This window comes from Lemur catta, chromosome 21 (genome assembly GCF_020740605.2).
Source record: "Lemur catta isolate mLemCat1 chromosome 21, mLemCat1.pri, whole genome shotgun sequence".
NCBI classification, from domain to species: Eukaryota; Metazoa; Chordata; class Mammalia; order Primates; family Lemuridae; genus Lemur; species Lemur catta.
The window spans coordinates 7819517-7835665 of NC_059148.1; positions in this window are offsets into that span (position 1 = coordinate 7819517).

Genomic DNA, 16149 nt, shown 5'->3' on the forward strand with positions numbered 1-16149 from the left:
CTTCCCTGTGGCCTGAAGATCCCACAGGGTGGGTTAAAGGGTGTGTTCACGAGGCCTCCAGACAGCCTGGCAGGCGGCCTGAGTGAGCAGAGGAGAAGGTGGGGCTCGGGAGACAGCCCTTCCAGGACGCCTGCCTGCCCCTCATGTCATGTCGGGGAAGACCCAGGGAAAGGTTGGGGTGCAGGCCCCCCTGTGGCAGTCTGTGAAGTGGGCTGCTTCTGGGAAGGAGGCCCAAGGAAGTACTCCAGGTGGGGGTGCCCAGCTTCTGCCCTGAGGCTCTGGGTGGGGCTCTTCCTTACTCCACCCGGGCTGCTGCTGGCAGGGCTGCCTGGCCAGGGCCTTGGGGACCTCTGGCCACCTCAGCCCCAACCCTGAACCTCAGAGAGCGTTCCTTTGGCCAGAGGCCACAGAGCTCTGAGCCTGTAGGTCCCCATGGCCCTTGCACAGGACAGGGTCAACCAGTGCTCCCGGATGTGTGGGGGCAGGAGGTAGCTTCCTGTCCCAGTGCCTTGGTGGCGGAAAAGTCATGCAAGTGTTTGGCTTAGGCTGGGGGACAACCTCTTGCCAGCTGGAACTCCACGGAGGCAGGCCCTATCCTCGGTGACCATGCAGCACCAGGGCCCCGGAGTCCAGGCCACGTGTGTCAGGGCAGAGCCTGGCATGCAGGGAGCCCAGGGCAGATCTGATGGCCACTCGGTGGTTCAGGGGTGCAAAAGGAGTGTAGGGTTTTGAAGGCTCCATGGGGAGAGCCTGGAGGCTGGTCACCACTCACAGCCACCTGCCTGTGTGACAGGCTGGCTGTGTGCTCTCTGTGCTCACAGAATTCCCAATCTTTGCTGCAACAGAAGAGAAAGGGCCCAGGCAACAGCCTGCCACACCTCGCCCCTACATATACACAGGGCAAACGATTGCCATGCTGAGGACACACCAAGAAGCTCTCTGTCCCCCAAGCCCAGGCCACCGGCTCTGGACCTCAGCAGCTTTGCAGTGGGGTGAGAGCAGGTAATGGGCAGCGCTGGTGCCAGCCTCCGCGCTGAAGGGGCACTCTGGCCCCTAGGCCTGCGCTCCAGGCCTCAGCGTCTGTGGGCAATGGCGGGGCGGGCAGGGCAGAGCGTGAATCTATTGCTGTGTGACCTTGGGCAAATCACCTCACCTTGATTTCCTAATTTGAGAAGCAGGGTGACAAGAGAACCCACTTCAAGTTATGAGGGTGAAAGGATGTGTTCCTGTAAGGGGCTAGGGACAATGCTTAGTGCGCAGCAAGCCCTCGCAGGGCAGCTTTTCTCTTGGGTCGTAGGAGGTCGCCTGCAATCTCCCCAGGCTCCAGGCAGTTCCTGGAACAAAGCCTAGTGGGGACCCCATGCCTGCACATACTGACACGCCAGCTACTCACTGACTACACACCTGCATCTCAGTTCTGTCCTCGTCCCTCTCCACAGGGAGGAAGGGACTGAGGCTGCACTGGCTCAGTGAAGGGTGTAAGGTGATGTGGGTCTACATCCTCCCTGGGACCTGTCCCCAGGAGCCTTCTAGCTCCTATCCCTCTCCCCCACAGAAGGGGCAGGGTCCCCTTACCTACAGACATCAGGGAGCCCAGCCAGAAATGCTGACTGAGCTGGGCTTGAGTGCTTTGGGGCCACAGCATGGAGAAGCCCCCTGCCCTGACAGACCCACACTGTAGGCTGCTGCACACGTCACCTGGGGAAATAAGCAGCCTCAACTCCCTGAGCTGAGACGCGAGGGGTCTGCGCAGGAAAGATCTGAGGCGCCTCTGGGCTGCAGGGAAGTGAGCAGATGACGGCAGCTTAAGAGGCAGGCAGCGCCTAGAGGGAGCCAAGTTGCATTTAACCAAGATTTCTAATGCAGCAGAGAGGAGGCCGATGACAGGGGACCAGCACAGACCACAGCCATTGGGGCTGGAACCTTTGCCTGCCCCTGTAGTAATGAGGGCAAAGGGGCAAAGAGATGTGGGCGGGTCCCTGTGCTCCACCTCTCCCCAGCAACCAGGATGCTTGGCCAATGCTAGGGAGAACCCCAGGAGGTGGCTGGGTGTGCACATCAGAGGAGTGTGTGGGGACTCCAGATCACCACGTCCTGCTCACAGCCAGAGCCTTGGTGATCAGCCAAAGTCACAGCCAGCCTACACCATCTGGCAGTCTCAAGCCTGTGATCCTCATGGACTGTGCCCAGGGGGGACAATAGCTCCAGAGATAAGAGCAAGGGAGCAGAAGGTGAGGTGGTGACCATATCTGGGGCAGGGTTTGGCCAACTTCCAGGCCTGCCCTCACTGCTGTGGGGCTGAGGACAGGTGTTCTGCTCCCTCTAGGCAAGGCCTCCAGGCAGCTGCCCTTCACCCCCCCCAAACTCCTTGAAGCTCCCCTTACACACTTCTGCACATGCAGACTTTCCCATGGCTTTCCCACGTCCCTGCATAGGTGATGAATGGCAATCCGAGCTTTAGTACCCAAAAAAGCTCCTTTCAGCCAACAAAGAGAATTCTAGTTTTTGGGTTGTGTGCCCCTTGACACAGCAAGCACGATTTTGGTTGATGTAGAAGTAGTATTTTCCTTGCTTTTTATTTGGTCCTAGGTAAGGGGCATAGAACAAGGGTGTCCCTCGAGACCTGGGAACAGGAACAGAGACACAAGCACAGTGGAGAATTGGCTTGAAAAGCCAATGGCAGGACCACAGAGAACACTCAAGTTCATGGATAAATATATAGTGGGGCCAAAAATGTGGGTGACCCGCGGAAAATATGGTGGCCCTGTAGTTCCCCTCCTCCCATGCCCACCTGGCAAACATCCCTGAGAGCAGTCTCCCTTCTGCTCAGGTTCAGCCAGGTCCTGACCCGTGACTCTCTCGAAAGCAGCCCTTATCACAAATTGTCACATTTGTCTCCCCTGCCTGGCCACACCTACCCACCACCCACTGAATCCTCCATTGGCTGGGCGTGACCTGGAAGGCCCCACTTGGCCACAGGGTGTCATCTCCTAAGTGACCTCATGGGATGCACCATCTCACGCCTCTGCTCCCAAGCTCTGCTCAAGTGCGTGCGGGGGCCGGTGGCTCATGAACTCCGAGCAGCGCAAGCCCTGGCTGGCGGGGGCGGTTTCCGCGCGCTGACCGGGCTGGGCCGGCCTGCCAGTCGGCCCGAGGGGCCCCGCAAGCTGACCGCACGCCGGAGCCCCTCCCCGCCGCCGCCTAGTCAGCCTCCCTCGTGCCCGGGAGACTCCCCCGAGGCCGTAAAGCGGAGAAGGTAAATACAGCGCCCGCGATCGTCATCCGAGGGCTTATCCTGCGGGTGGACCAGGTCTCGGGGAAGGAGCTGTGCCCGCCTGGGCCAGGAGGAAGGTCGCCTCCCGTGAGGGGCGGGGCCCGTGGCCGCAGACCACCAGGGCTCCCTCAGCACCCGGCCACGGAGGTCCGGAGACAGGGGTCCCTGGGCGCGGGAGGCCCCGGGAGGCTTCTCGAAGCCCACTTCTGAGTGAGAAGTTTTCTCGTCCTCGGGGACCGGCGATCCAGGCAGCCGACAGCCACGGAGCCGGGTCGCTCCCGGAAGGCCGAGACCGTCGGGGGCGGTGCGCGCTGATGGCGTCAGGAGGATGCGCCGGCAGCGCTTTGCGCGCATGCGCCCTGCTGGGGCGGTGGGAATGGCTTCTGAGCCGCCCGGAGCCCCTATGCCCGCGCCGTCGCAGCCAAGGCAGTCTGTCAGGATCCGGCTGCCTCGGGCCCTCGCGATCACTGCCACGCAAGCCCGGTCCTCGGATCTCACCGTCCTCGCCTGCACCCCTCGACACTCGGCCGGCTTAGCCACCCTCGTTCCCCTTTCCCGGACGCCCTTGTGGACGCCGGAGGCCACCAAGGGCCCTCCTGGCGCCAGGGGAGGGGACACTCCCCGGCTGCCCGCCTCCCCTTCCCCTGCCCGGAGATGCCTGCGTGTCCCAGGGCCGGACTCCTCCTGCGCAGCCTGCCTTCTGCCGCACCGCCAAGCCGCTGCCGCGAGGCTCCGCCTTGGGACGCTGCCTTACCCTTCACCTTCGCCCTGCAGGCCCTGCTTGGCCCGTGTGCAGGAAGTGGGCCTGTACCCCTTTCTCCAGCGGCCTGGCTGTCTTTCTTGTGCTCGGACCCAGGAGGGCAGGGCCGGGCCTGTGGCCCACCACCGTGTCCCCGCCCCAGGGCCTGGGCTGGAGAATCACTGGCCTCTGCTAAATGAAGGAAGGAAGGTCTTATGACTGTGTCTTTGTTGTCCCCAGGTTTTTTGGTTTTTTTTTGAGACAGAGTCTTACTCTGTTGCCTGGGCTAGAGTGCCGTGGTGTCAGCCTCGCTCACAGCAACCTCAAACTTTTGGGCTCAAGCAATTCTTCTGCCTCAGCCTTCTGAGTCTACAGACATGCACCACCATGCCCGGCTAATTTTTTCTATATATTTTTTTAGTTGTCCAGATAATTTCTTTCTATTTTTTAGTAGAGACGGGGTCTCGCTCTTGCTCAGGCTGGTCTCGAACTCTTGACTTTGAGCGATCCTCCCGCCTCAGCCTCCCAGAGTGCTAGGATTACAGGTGTCAGCCAACACGAGGCCCCGGGGTATTTTTTTGCTCCTATGTCCCTGGTCTCAGCCGTGGGAAAGGAGATGGAGCCAGGGGATGGGGACCAAGGGGCTCCACTACCTTCTCCTCTATTCTGCCCCTCCCCAGCCTGCCGCCTGGCCAGCTCCAGTCCAGACGTGTTGCTGCCCACCGGCTCATGTAAGGCACAGTGGCCCTGCCACGTGCGAATGGAGGAGGAGGCCAGGTGTAGGCACACCTCCATGAGTCCCCTACTCCAGGGCCTGGAGGAAGGGTGGGATTGGGTTATGTCCCCACAGAAGGCAGCAGGGAATGCAGACCACACCACTGGACACTGGCTTATCCTGGCCGGGCCCTTGCTTTTTCTCAGCCAACCCCATTTCTCAGATGGGAACACTAGGGACCAATGGAGACCTAGGCCTGCACAGCCCCACCCTCCCCCGCCTAGTGAGAGGGGGGCTGAAGATGCGGGGGTGGGGGAGGCAGCAGGTGGTATCATATCAGGCCTGTCAGTGAGTCGGTCAACAAACGCCCTTCAGGGGTCTGTACCCTGGAAGGGATCCCAAGGGTTAGGGTTAGGGAGAGTCTGCAAGCCGTGGCTCCTTGCTGCTCTTTGTCCCATGCCACGTGTGGAGGGCTGTGTGCCTTGGGAGCAGCCCAAGCTCAGTGGGTAGGATGACACCCAGGGGCGCAGGGCGCAAGCGTCTTTGGGCCTGGGACAAGAGGGGCAGGGGCTGCATGGCCTTCTCCCTGGTGGCCGGCGAAACCGGCAGGGGCAGGTGGCCAGGGGCCCAGCTCCAAGCACGATCAGGCCGGTTGGCCCGACCCACCAAGGTCCGCCTCTCTCCCTCTGGGGCTCAGGACCCGCCTTGGCTGGGGGTGCGGGAGGGTACAGCTGGGGAAACTGAGACCCACTCGCAGCTCTGACTGCGGGCGGCGAGCCACGCGGTCTCTCCGAGTCGGGCGTCAGCAGCCGGTGCGTTCGCTGCTGACAATTGCGCGGCCAAAGCAGATTAACCCGGGTGTTAATCCCCCCTAATGGCTTCAGAATCCCCGGCGCGAGGACTAAGCCGGCCCGCGGCCCGGCCCTCCTGGCGGCTTCAGCCCCGCGGCCGCGCGATGCTATCTCGGCCCGGCCGCGGCCGCTAATCCCCGGCGCTCGCTTTCTCCCCGGCCGCCCGCGACCGGCCGATTGGCGTTTGATTACGGCCGCCATCGAGGGTCCCTTTGTGCGATTGGCCCTAAATCCCCTAATGCCGTGATAAAGGCGGCATTAGCCGGCGTTTGCTGCCGAGAAAGACGCCGGGATGAAAGAAAGCAATCAGGGGATGCTGAGGCCGCGGCCGCGGGGAGGGCGTAGGGGGCGTCCTGGGCCCGACCCCCCACACACACCCAGCCAGCCGCCCCGCACCCTCTTCTGCGCCCTGGCTGCCCTTTGGCTGCGGAAGCCCCTGGGCTCAGATGCGGAGGGACCCCCGCCCCGGCGCGGCGCTCTCGCCCGACTGTCCAAACCCGGTTGTCCGTCAGGGCACATCCCCGGGGCCGTTCCTCCCTGACCCCGCCCCCCAGCCCCAAACGAACCTCTGGAGGCCTTGGGTCCCCCATCCAGCCCCTCCCTTTTAGCACCCGCCAGCTGGAAATAGCAAGTGATGGCGCCAGGAGCCACTGGGATTGACCAGGGAGGTGCAGGGGAGGGGTGGGGAGCCGGTGGGCTCAGCAGGGAAGGCCCCTTTGCAGGGGCCTGGGGAGCCCTCGAGATGGAACTGCAGGAGCCAGGCTGGCTGCCAGCCCCCTCCGTGAGAGCAGCTGACCCCGGGGCCTGGGCATCTGGGTGTGAGGAGGGACAGGCCAGGTGGAGGAGGTGGCGGAGTCCAGGGCCTCCAGGGGCCGCGGACCACTCACCCGGGCATTGGCAGCGAGGCAGTGTCGAGATTGGATTGGTGTCTGTCAAGAGCCTGCAGCCTCTGGGGGAGACTCACTCTGGGGAGGGGCTAGGAGACAAAAGTGGCTGCGAGTGGGTTCAGAAGCCACCGTGGGGGTGCAGGTGGCAGGCGCCCTTGACTGGGGCTAAGATGGGGCTAGTGCAGCAGGACTCGCGTGGGCAATGACCCATGAGATCCGAGCATGGCAGTGGTGGGGGAGGGTCAAGCATGGCATCAAGCATTTGCCAGGACATGCAGGTGGGTGAGTGGGTGTTCACCTGGGTGGACAGGTGAGTATTTACCTATGTGAACAGGAGCCTAGGTGTGTGTTTACCCAGGCAGGTAGGTGGGAAGGTGGGCCATGTACACAGGGGACAGTGGATGGGTGTGCACAGGTGGCTCCTCCAGATCCTCTTGAGCGGTTGGCGCACTGCTGCCCCAGCTGAGTGTTGGCTCCTGGTGGCTCATGGCACCCCCAGGTCTTGGAGAATTGTCCTGGGTGGTGGGAGCCACCCACACAGCAGCCCCCCAAACCCAGGGGCAGAACTATGACAATGACTGATTGCCATGGGCCCGTGCCTGCTTTGCCACAAGGTGGTTCAGACCCATGAAGGGCTCTGTGCCTGCCCCAGTGTGTCCAGGTGGAGTGACACAGAAACTGGCCTCTAACCGAGGGCCACCCCAGGCCCACCAGCCATCTTGGTTTCTCCAGGATCAAGGAATTTCCCGGGCAGCAGAACTTTCAGTGCTAAAACTAGGAAAGTCCCAGGCAAACCAGGGTGGTGAGTCCCCTATATTTCTGTTGTGTCCCCTGAAGAGGGATGTTGGAGTCCTAACCCCAGTACCTGTGAGTGTGAGCTTATTTGGAAATAGGGTCTTTGCCAATGTCATTAAGAGGTAAATTAAGATGAGATCTTACTGGAGTAGGGTAGGTCCTTAATCCAATATGCCCGATGTCCTCATAAGAAGAGAAGGACACAGAGATGACAGAGAGAGGAAACCGCCACAGGAAGCCAGGGGGACAGACGGGTCTCTGTAAGCCAGAGAGCCAAGGATGGCCAGAAATGCCAGAAGCTGAGAGACAGGCACGGGGCAGAGTCTCTCCTTGCACCTTCAGAGAGAACACAGCCCTGGTGACACCTTGATCTTGGACTCCTGGCCTCCAGCACTGTGAGAGAATACAGTTCTGTCATTTGAAGCCATCCAGCGTGTGGTCCTGTGTTACAGCAGCCACGGGAACTTAATACAAATTCCTTCACTCTTCTCCTAAGAGCACATACTCAAAAACAGGTCATTCAAACAAGAATCTTCGCAACCAGCTTTCCTTCTAGGGAACTTGGCCTGAACAGTTGGTCCCGGGAGTGGTTGGTCCCAGGAAACTGACCCTAAGGACGGCACCCGGAAGGTGGCTCCCTGGCTGGCAGGTGGCAGTGAGGCACCACCCCTCTTCCAGGGTTTCTGGCAATCCGTGGTGTTATTGGCTTGTAGTGCCAAGGTGGCAGGTAGAGAATCCACAGCTCCCAGCCTGGGTTGCAGTGTGACAGCAAAGTGTGTCACCTGAGAGACCTGTGGTGGGACACAGGTGGGATGAGGCAGTGGCCGGTACTATGACCCAGGCACCAGAGAGGGAGGGAGGACACAGGGACTCCAAAGCCCTGGGACCAAGAGGCTGCTGCTCAGCACTGTTGATTCCGTGGGGAGAGAACGTGACAGGTTCAGATCATTTTCACCAACAGTATGAAGCAGGTGTGAGTGTCAGAGCCCGCCCGGCCACGCAGAGACCCGGCCCGTAGTGTCAGGGCCCTGATGGTGAAGGAGTGAGACCCTGACACATGTGGTGGGGGTATCTGGGCACATGCCCTTGAGCACTCTGACCCCCTCCAGACTCCCCCAGACACTCTGGGCCTGCAGAAGTGGCCACTCACTCCCCCATGGGGAGGGACGCTGGCCCTGCCTCACGTGAAAACTGTGCCCAGACCTCCAGTGAGCCAGGCGCCTGCAAGACAATCAGCCCCACCTCCCTGCTGGCGTCCACACCCCACGGCAGGATCCCATCTCAGCACAGCCCCTGCAGCGCCGAGCAGGAAGGCTGGGAGGGGCAGGAAGCAGGACAGCACGCCCTCTGCGGCCCTTGAGGGCAGTGGAGCGAGGGAGTGGGCTGCAGTGGTGGATGAGGACACACTGGCCAGATAGGGTGCTCTCCCCGTGACTCAGGAGGTCATTGGAACCTTGGACAAAGTCATGGCCTGCAGCCAACAAAATGGAGAAATACGTGAAGGAAGAGATTGGAATACTAAGAGAAGATGGCAGAGCAGATTGGGTTTACTACTAGAAAAGCCTCAGGACAGCCTACACACTCATTTATCAAGGTGACAAAAAGTACACCAGTGGTGGCTGTCCTCTGTAGGCCAGGCAGGAGATACTGTTACAGAGCTGGCTCCCTAGTCAGGAAGGGGATGCCAGGGTCCCAGCGGTGCAGATGCCAGGTGGCAGCACTTACAGTCAGGAGTGAGGTAGGAGTCAACGGTACACTGATTGCAAAACAGAGTAGCAGCCGAAGAGACCTGGCCACAGCATTTATGGAGATGGCTTAAAGAATCTGGTGCTCTTGGCCGGGTGCAGCCATGCACACCTGTAATCCTAGCACTTGGGAGGCTGAGGTGGGAGGATCGGTTAAGCCCAGGAGTTTGAGGTTGCTGTGAGCTCTCAAAAATAAATAAATAAATAAAAAGCAACTTAGATAAGCCTCAAGAAATATTTAGAGTGGGTTACAAGAATTCTGCTTCTGGTAGTGGTGGAGTCCCTTGTATTGAGCCAGTCCTCCTACGAGTAAGAATGATAAACTCTGGACAAGACTTTTTTTAATTTATTTTGAGACAGGGACTCACTCTTGCCTGAGCTAGACTGCAGTGGCATTATCATCACTCACTGCAATCTCCTAAGTAGCTGGTACTACAGGCATGCACCACCAAGCCCAGCTAATTTTTTGTTTCTATATTTAGTTGTCCAGCTAATTTTTTCTATTTTTAATAGAGACAGGGTCTTGCTCTTGCTCAGGCTGGTGTGAAACTCCTGAGCTCAAGCAATCCTCTCACCTCAGCCTCCCAGAGTGCTAGGATTACAGGTGTGAGCCACCGCACCTGGCCTATTTATTTATTTATTATTTACATGGCAATCATTGTGCAGAGAAAAAGAGACTTTAAGGCTGGGAGCGGTGGCTCACGCCCATAATGGTAGCACCCCAGGAGGCTGAGGTGGGAGGATTGCTTGAGGTCAGGAGTTTGACACCAGCCTGAGTGAGAGCAGACCCTGCCTCTACTAAAAAATAGAGAGAAATTAACCAGACAACTAGAAAAATATATAGAAAAAATTAGCCGAGCATGGTGGTGCATGTCTGTAGTCCCAGCAATTCAAGAAGCTGAGGCAGAAGGATTGCTTGAGCCCAGGAGTTTGAGGTTGCTGTGAGCTAGACTGACACCATGGCACTCTAGCCCAGGCAACAGAGTTGAGACTTTATCTCAAAAATAATAAATAAATAAATAAATAAATAAATAAATAAATAAATAGATAAAGTTTCTTTTTCTCTTTGTACAGAATCAGGGGCCATAAAAAATAAATAAAAAGTTTAAAAAATAAGTTTCTTTTTCTCTGCTGAGCTATCCTATTTTTTCATTTATCATGAGCATCTTTTCCTTTATGTCTTTGACCAGAGTTATAATAGTTGCTGTAAAATCTCTGCTGCATCTATGAAACACTTACATCTAGCATCATCCTTAATGCTCAAAGGCTGAGTTGTTACAATGTCTGATTTCACCATTTTTCTTCAATATTATACTGGAAGTTAAGGTATCTCAATAATTCAAGAAAAAAATAAAAGTCATAAAGGGTAAAGGAAGAAGTAAAACTGGAAAGATGGCATGTTCAGATAATATGATTATTTACAATATTTTCAAATGAGATGATTATGTATAGAAAACTCCACTGTATCTACAGAAACAAATTATAGAGATCTATAAGTGAATACATGAAATTAGCAAGAGTGAATTGTGTCCCGCCGCCCCCCCCCCGAAAAAAAGATACATTAAACTCTTAACCCCCCGGTACCTGAGAACGTGACCTATTTGAAAACAGGATCATTGCAGGTGGAATTACTTAAGATGAGGTCATGCTGGAGTACGGCAGGCCGCTCACCCAATACGACTGGTGTCCTTATCAGAACATGACCATCTGAGACAGACACATAGGGAGAATGCCAATGTGACAACACAGGCAGAAATCAGAGTGATGTGGCAACAAGCCAAGGACACCAAAGGTGCCAGCAGACCAGCAGAAGCTAGGGAGAGGCAGGGATGGATTCCCCTTCAGGATTCAGAGGGGAGTATGGCCGTGCTGACACCTTGATTTTAGACTTCTAGCCCCCAGAACCGAGGCAATACATTTCTGTTGTTTTAAGCCACCCAGTTTGTGGTATTTTGTTACAGCAGTCTTAGGAAACTAAAATGGTCATGATAGAAATTTGATATACAAACATTGATTGTACTTGCATATACTAGCAACAAACAATTGGAAACTTAAAGTTTTTAAAATTTCATTTACATTAGCATCAGAAAAATACAGGACTTAGGAATAAATCTTAAAAAAGACCTCTGAGGCCAGGCGCAGTGGCTCACGCCTGTAATCCTAGCACTCTGGGAGGCCGAGGCAGGCGGATTGTTTGAACTCAGGAGTTCTAGACCAGCCTGAGCAAGAGCGAGACCCCGTCTTTACTAAAAATAGAAAGAAATTATATGGACAGCTAAAAATATATATAGAAAAAATTAGCCAGGCATGGTGGCGCATGCCTGTAGTCCCAGCTCTCAGGAGGCTGAGGCAGGAGGATTGCTTGAGCCCAGGAGTTTGAGGTTGCTGTGAGCAAGGCTGACGCCACAGCACTCTAGCCCAGGCAACAGAGTTAGACTCTGTCTCAAGAAAAAAAAAAAAAAGACCTCTATACTGAAACCTACAAACATTGCTGAGAAAAATTAAAGAACATACTAAGTTCATGGATTTGGAGACTCAATAAGATGTCAGTTCTCCCAAAATGGATTCAACCCAACCCAACCCTAAACCCAATTCCAGTAGGCTTTTCTTGAAGAAATTAAAGAGATGAGTCTAATATTTTATGGAAATACAAAGGACCTAGAACATCCAAACAATCTTGAAAAGGAATAACAAAATTGGAGGACTACTGCTTTTTTACTTAAAACTTTCTGTGAAGCTACAGTGATCAAGACAGCGTGCTACTTGCATAAGGATCAATAAATAGATTGATGGAACAGAGCAGAAAGCCGAGACACAGACCCAAATTTACACGGTCATTTACTCCTACACAAAGTGCCAATGAAATGTGACAAGGTGGGAGGATCGTTTGAGCCCAGGAATTCAAGAGCAGCCTGAGCAAGAGTGAGACCCCATCTTTACAAAAAAACAGAACAAAATTAGCTGGGCATGGTGGCACATGTCTGTAATCCCAACTGCTCTGGAGGCTGAGGCAGGAGGATCCCTGGAACCCGAGGCTGCCGTGAGCTATGATGACCCCACTGCACTCTAGCCGGGGCTACAGAACAAGACTCTGTCTCAAAAAAAAAGATAAAAAGAACTGAAAGAAGAAACTCAAGTAGCTACTGTACATCCGTGTTCATAGCCGTGTTAGTCACAATAATCAAAGGGTGGCAGCATCCCAAGTGTCTATCCGGGGATTCCTGGATAAACAAAGTGTGGTGCACGCACAGAGGAATATTATTCAGCCATAACCCTTGGTTACCGGGAGTTTTGCGAATAGAGTTATTGTTAATGGTTACAGATTTTCTGATTAGCGTGATGGAAAAGTTCTGGAAATGACATGGTGATGGACACACAACATCGTAGTATACTCAAAGCACACTTGTATCATACACTTAAAAATAGTTAAAATGGTAAATTCTATGTTATGTATATTCTACCACATTAAAAAATATAAATAAATGAAAACAATAGAAAGGCAAAAGGCTGAGGTCACCTGCCCTCATGGAAAACCACAACGCTTTTGCCTGGTTTCCAGCCAGTTCTCAGGCCCAGACCTTACCTCCCGAGGTCTCCTTCCCAGGAGGAAGGACCAGGAACACCATGGAAGGTGGTCTTCACAGAGATTCCCCTAATCCTTCCACAAAAGACCTGTGTCCACTCACTCGGGTCATGGTGCACTGGGGAAAGGGAAGCCCAGACATTTTTAGAGCTGCTGGATACAGGCTTCAAGCTAACACCGACACCTGGGACTCAAAGTGCCATCACGGCGTCCCTGTTACGCAGGAGCACAGGAGGGTCGGGAATGAAGGGACAATTCCGTGGCACAGGGGTCTGTGGGGTTCTCTGGTTTCTGAACGTGTAATCGGGACAGGCATACATTTGGCAGAACATTCACAACGGTTTCTAACTTTTAGAATAAGACCTCTTTTGTAAGAAAGGCTAAAGTTCCAAACTGTCCTCCTACCAAGATAAAAAACAAAGCTGTGTCCCAGGAAGAACAGCAGAGATGGGTGTCAACGGGGAAATACTGAAAGGATGCAGGGATGTGGTTCCTTGCAAATCCTTTTTTTTTTTTTTTTTTGTGACAGAGTCTCTCTCTGTCACCCAGGCTAGAGTGCAGTGACATCAGCCTAGTTCACAGCAACCTCAGACTCCTGGGCTCAAGCGATCCTCCTGCCTCAGCCTCCTGAGTAGCTGGGACTACAGGCATGTGCCACCATCTCCGGCTAATTTTTCTATTTTTAGTAGAGATGGGGGTCTCGCTCTTGCTCAGGCTGGTCTCGAACTCCTGAGCTCAAACGATCCTCCCGCCTCGGCCTCCCGGAGTGCTAGGATTACAGGCGTGAGCCACCGCAACGGCCACAAATCTTCATTTAATTCATTATCTGGTTCCTGCAAAGACCAGTGATCATACAATACCCCTTCATGATCAAACACGCCATAACCCAGGACTAGAAGGGGACTTCCTCAGCTTGACATGGGCATGCACACAAACCCACAGCTGTCATCACACTTAGTGATGAAGACACAAGCAACCAAAGAAAAATTAAATTGAACTTACTGAAAATTTTAACATTTTTTTCTTCAAAAGACACCATCGATAAAGTGAAAACCAGAGCTGGATGCAGTGGCGTGCGCCTGTAGTCCCAGCTATTCATGAAGCTGAGGTGGGAGGATCGCTCGAGCCCAGGAGTTAGAGACCAGCCTGGGCAAGTGAGACCCTCCATCTCTTGAAAAAAAAATGATAAATAGCCCACAGTTTGCAAATTATGTATCTGATAAGGGACTTGTTTCTTGGATGTGTAAAGAACTCTTACAACACAATAATGAAGAGACAAACGAAGCAGGTTTCTGGAGTCCAGTGGCCCCGGGCATGCTGGAACATCCCCTCCAATGTCAAGGACAAGGGCCTGGCCCCTCCCACCACTGGGAAAGAACACAACACAATGTGGCTTCTCTGTGTTTTGCAGGCAGCAGAAACCTTGGGAATGCTGCCACAGGGCAGTTGGGGGTGACAGGGACAATGCCAGGCTTGGCCCGGGACAGGAAGGGGGGCTGTAGGTCCATGCTCTGGCACCAGCAGCCCCGGCCTCTGCAGGCACACATGCCACACGCCATTCCCAGAACAGCTCCTGCCACACTCCTGGGCCCTGGCAGGAACTGGACATCTGACTGCGGGCTACGAAGTGACCAGAAGGGCTCATCAGGGCTGGGTATTGTCTTGAGTTGCCAGCGCACAATGGAAGTGGCATTACCAAGATCAGCTCCAACCAAATCCAGAGGACACAGGTGACTGCACAAGCAAGTGACCACCACCTGCACACGGCGTCACTCACTGACACCTGCCCCGCAGCTCACTGAGGTGGCCCTGCATGGCCGTGTGACATGGGCACAGCTTCTACGGACCACTGTATCACCACATAGTGTGGGGAGAGACGTGCTGACGAGGCACCACAGAGCCGGCTGGCCCAGGGGCCGGGCAGAGCAAGATGAGAAGTACGGAGATGGGGACATCCCGGGAAGAGGCACCCGGAGCCCTGGGGTGATGGGGCACTGCTCCACAGCTGAATGCAAGGTCTGGGCCCCTGGGGTGCCCGGCTCCCCGGGACTCCTAGTGACCCCCGGGGGAAGCAGGGTTCCCATCCGCACAACTTTAGGTTCTGGGTCCTGAGTTGGAGAGGGGAGGAGCCCTGTCACGAGGGACACAGTAAGAGTCGCATGAAACATAAACCATGGCAGTGGCCCGGTCACTCTGTGCACCTCGTGCCAGCAAGCAGAGGAGTCCCCACGCTGGCGGGGCTACCTGGCCCAGCTCCTCCTAGGAGCCGGGGTGGCTGCAGCACGCCAGGGGCTGGGAGGATCGTTCCATATTCCCGTGACCACTGGATGTCCTCTGATGCTCCCACGCCCAGCTCTGGGCCACTAGGGACGCCACAGCCTGCAAAGGGCACAGCACCCAGGGGCTCCAGCCCCTCAGGGAGGAGGACCTGGGCCAACCCACCAGGAGACCACCCGGACCTCCTAGGAGAGGAGGGTTGGGGCGAAAGGGGAGAAGCAGGGAGGGAAGGATTCTCGATGACAGCCTCAGGCTGCTCCTTGTGCCGTTAACCTTCGTCTTGCATGTTTGCTCAGAAATTGTGACCCACCAGAATCCCCCTGCCCCCCGGGGCACCAGGATGGAGTGGACTGAAGGGACAAAGTGAGTGGAACTGAGTGGTGAACGCCTGGACCCTTGTCTGGAGCGTTGGGCAAACAGGGGCCACCTTGGTGGGGAGACTGTGTACCTCACCTTGCTTAAGGTGTCCCTGACCCCCAGGGCCAGAGCGGGGCTCCTGCAGCTTCCCTGTCTCCTCCCTCCCCCTCTCCCCTGGCAGCGCCCGAGTGGGAGTCCGGTGAGAACAGGAGGGCGGGTGTGTGTGGTGGGGCTGGACCGGTGGCTCCCTCCTGCTCACAGAGGCAGCGGCCCTGAGCACCACCCCCCGCCCACCCCACCCCCACCCCACCCCCGGGCCTGGGAGGCTGCTGGGCAGGGCCTGTGAAGCAGCCCTTTCTATTCAAACTGAGATCTTTTTTTTTTTTTTTTTTTTGAGACAGAGTCTCACTTTGTTGCCCGGGCTAGAGTGAGTGCCGTGGCATCAGCCTAGCTCACAGCAACCTCAGACTCCTGGGCTTAAGCGATCCTCCTGCCTCAGCCTCCCGAGTAGCTGGGACTACAGGCATGAGCCACCATGCCCGGCTAATTTTTTTTTTTGTATATATATTTTTAGTTGGCCAGATAATTTCTTTCTATTTTTAGTAGAGACGGGGGTCTCACTCTTGCTCAGGCTGGTCTCGAACTCCTGACCTCGAGCGATCCACCCGCCTCGGCCTCCCAGAGCTAGGATTACAGGCATGAGCCACCGCGCCCGGCCCAAACTGAGATCTTAACGAAGGGTCTTACAGCCCCATCCTTGGCTTTGTCTTTTTTTTTTTTAGGGACAGAGTCTCATTCTGTCATCCGGGCTAGAATGCCGTGGTGCAGTCACAGCTTGCTGCAGCCTCCAACTCCTGGGCTCAAGGGATCCTCCTGCCTCAGCCTCCTGAGTAGCTGGGACTACAGGTGCACACCACCACACCTGG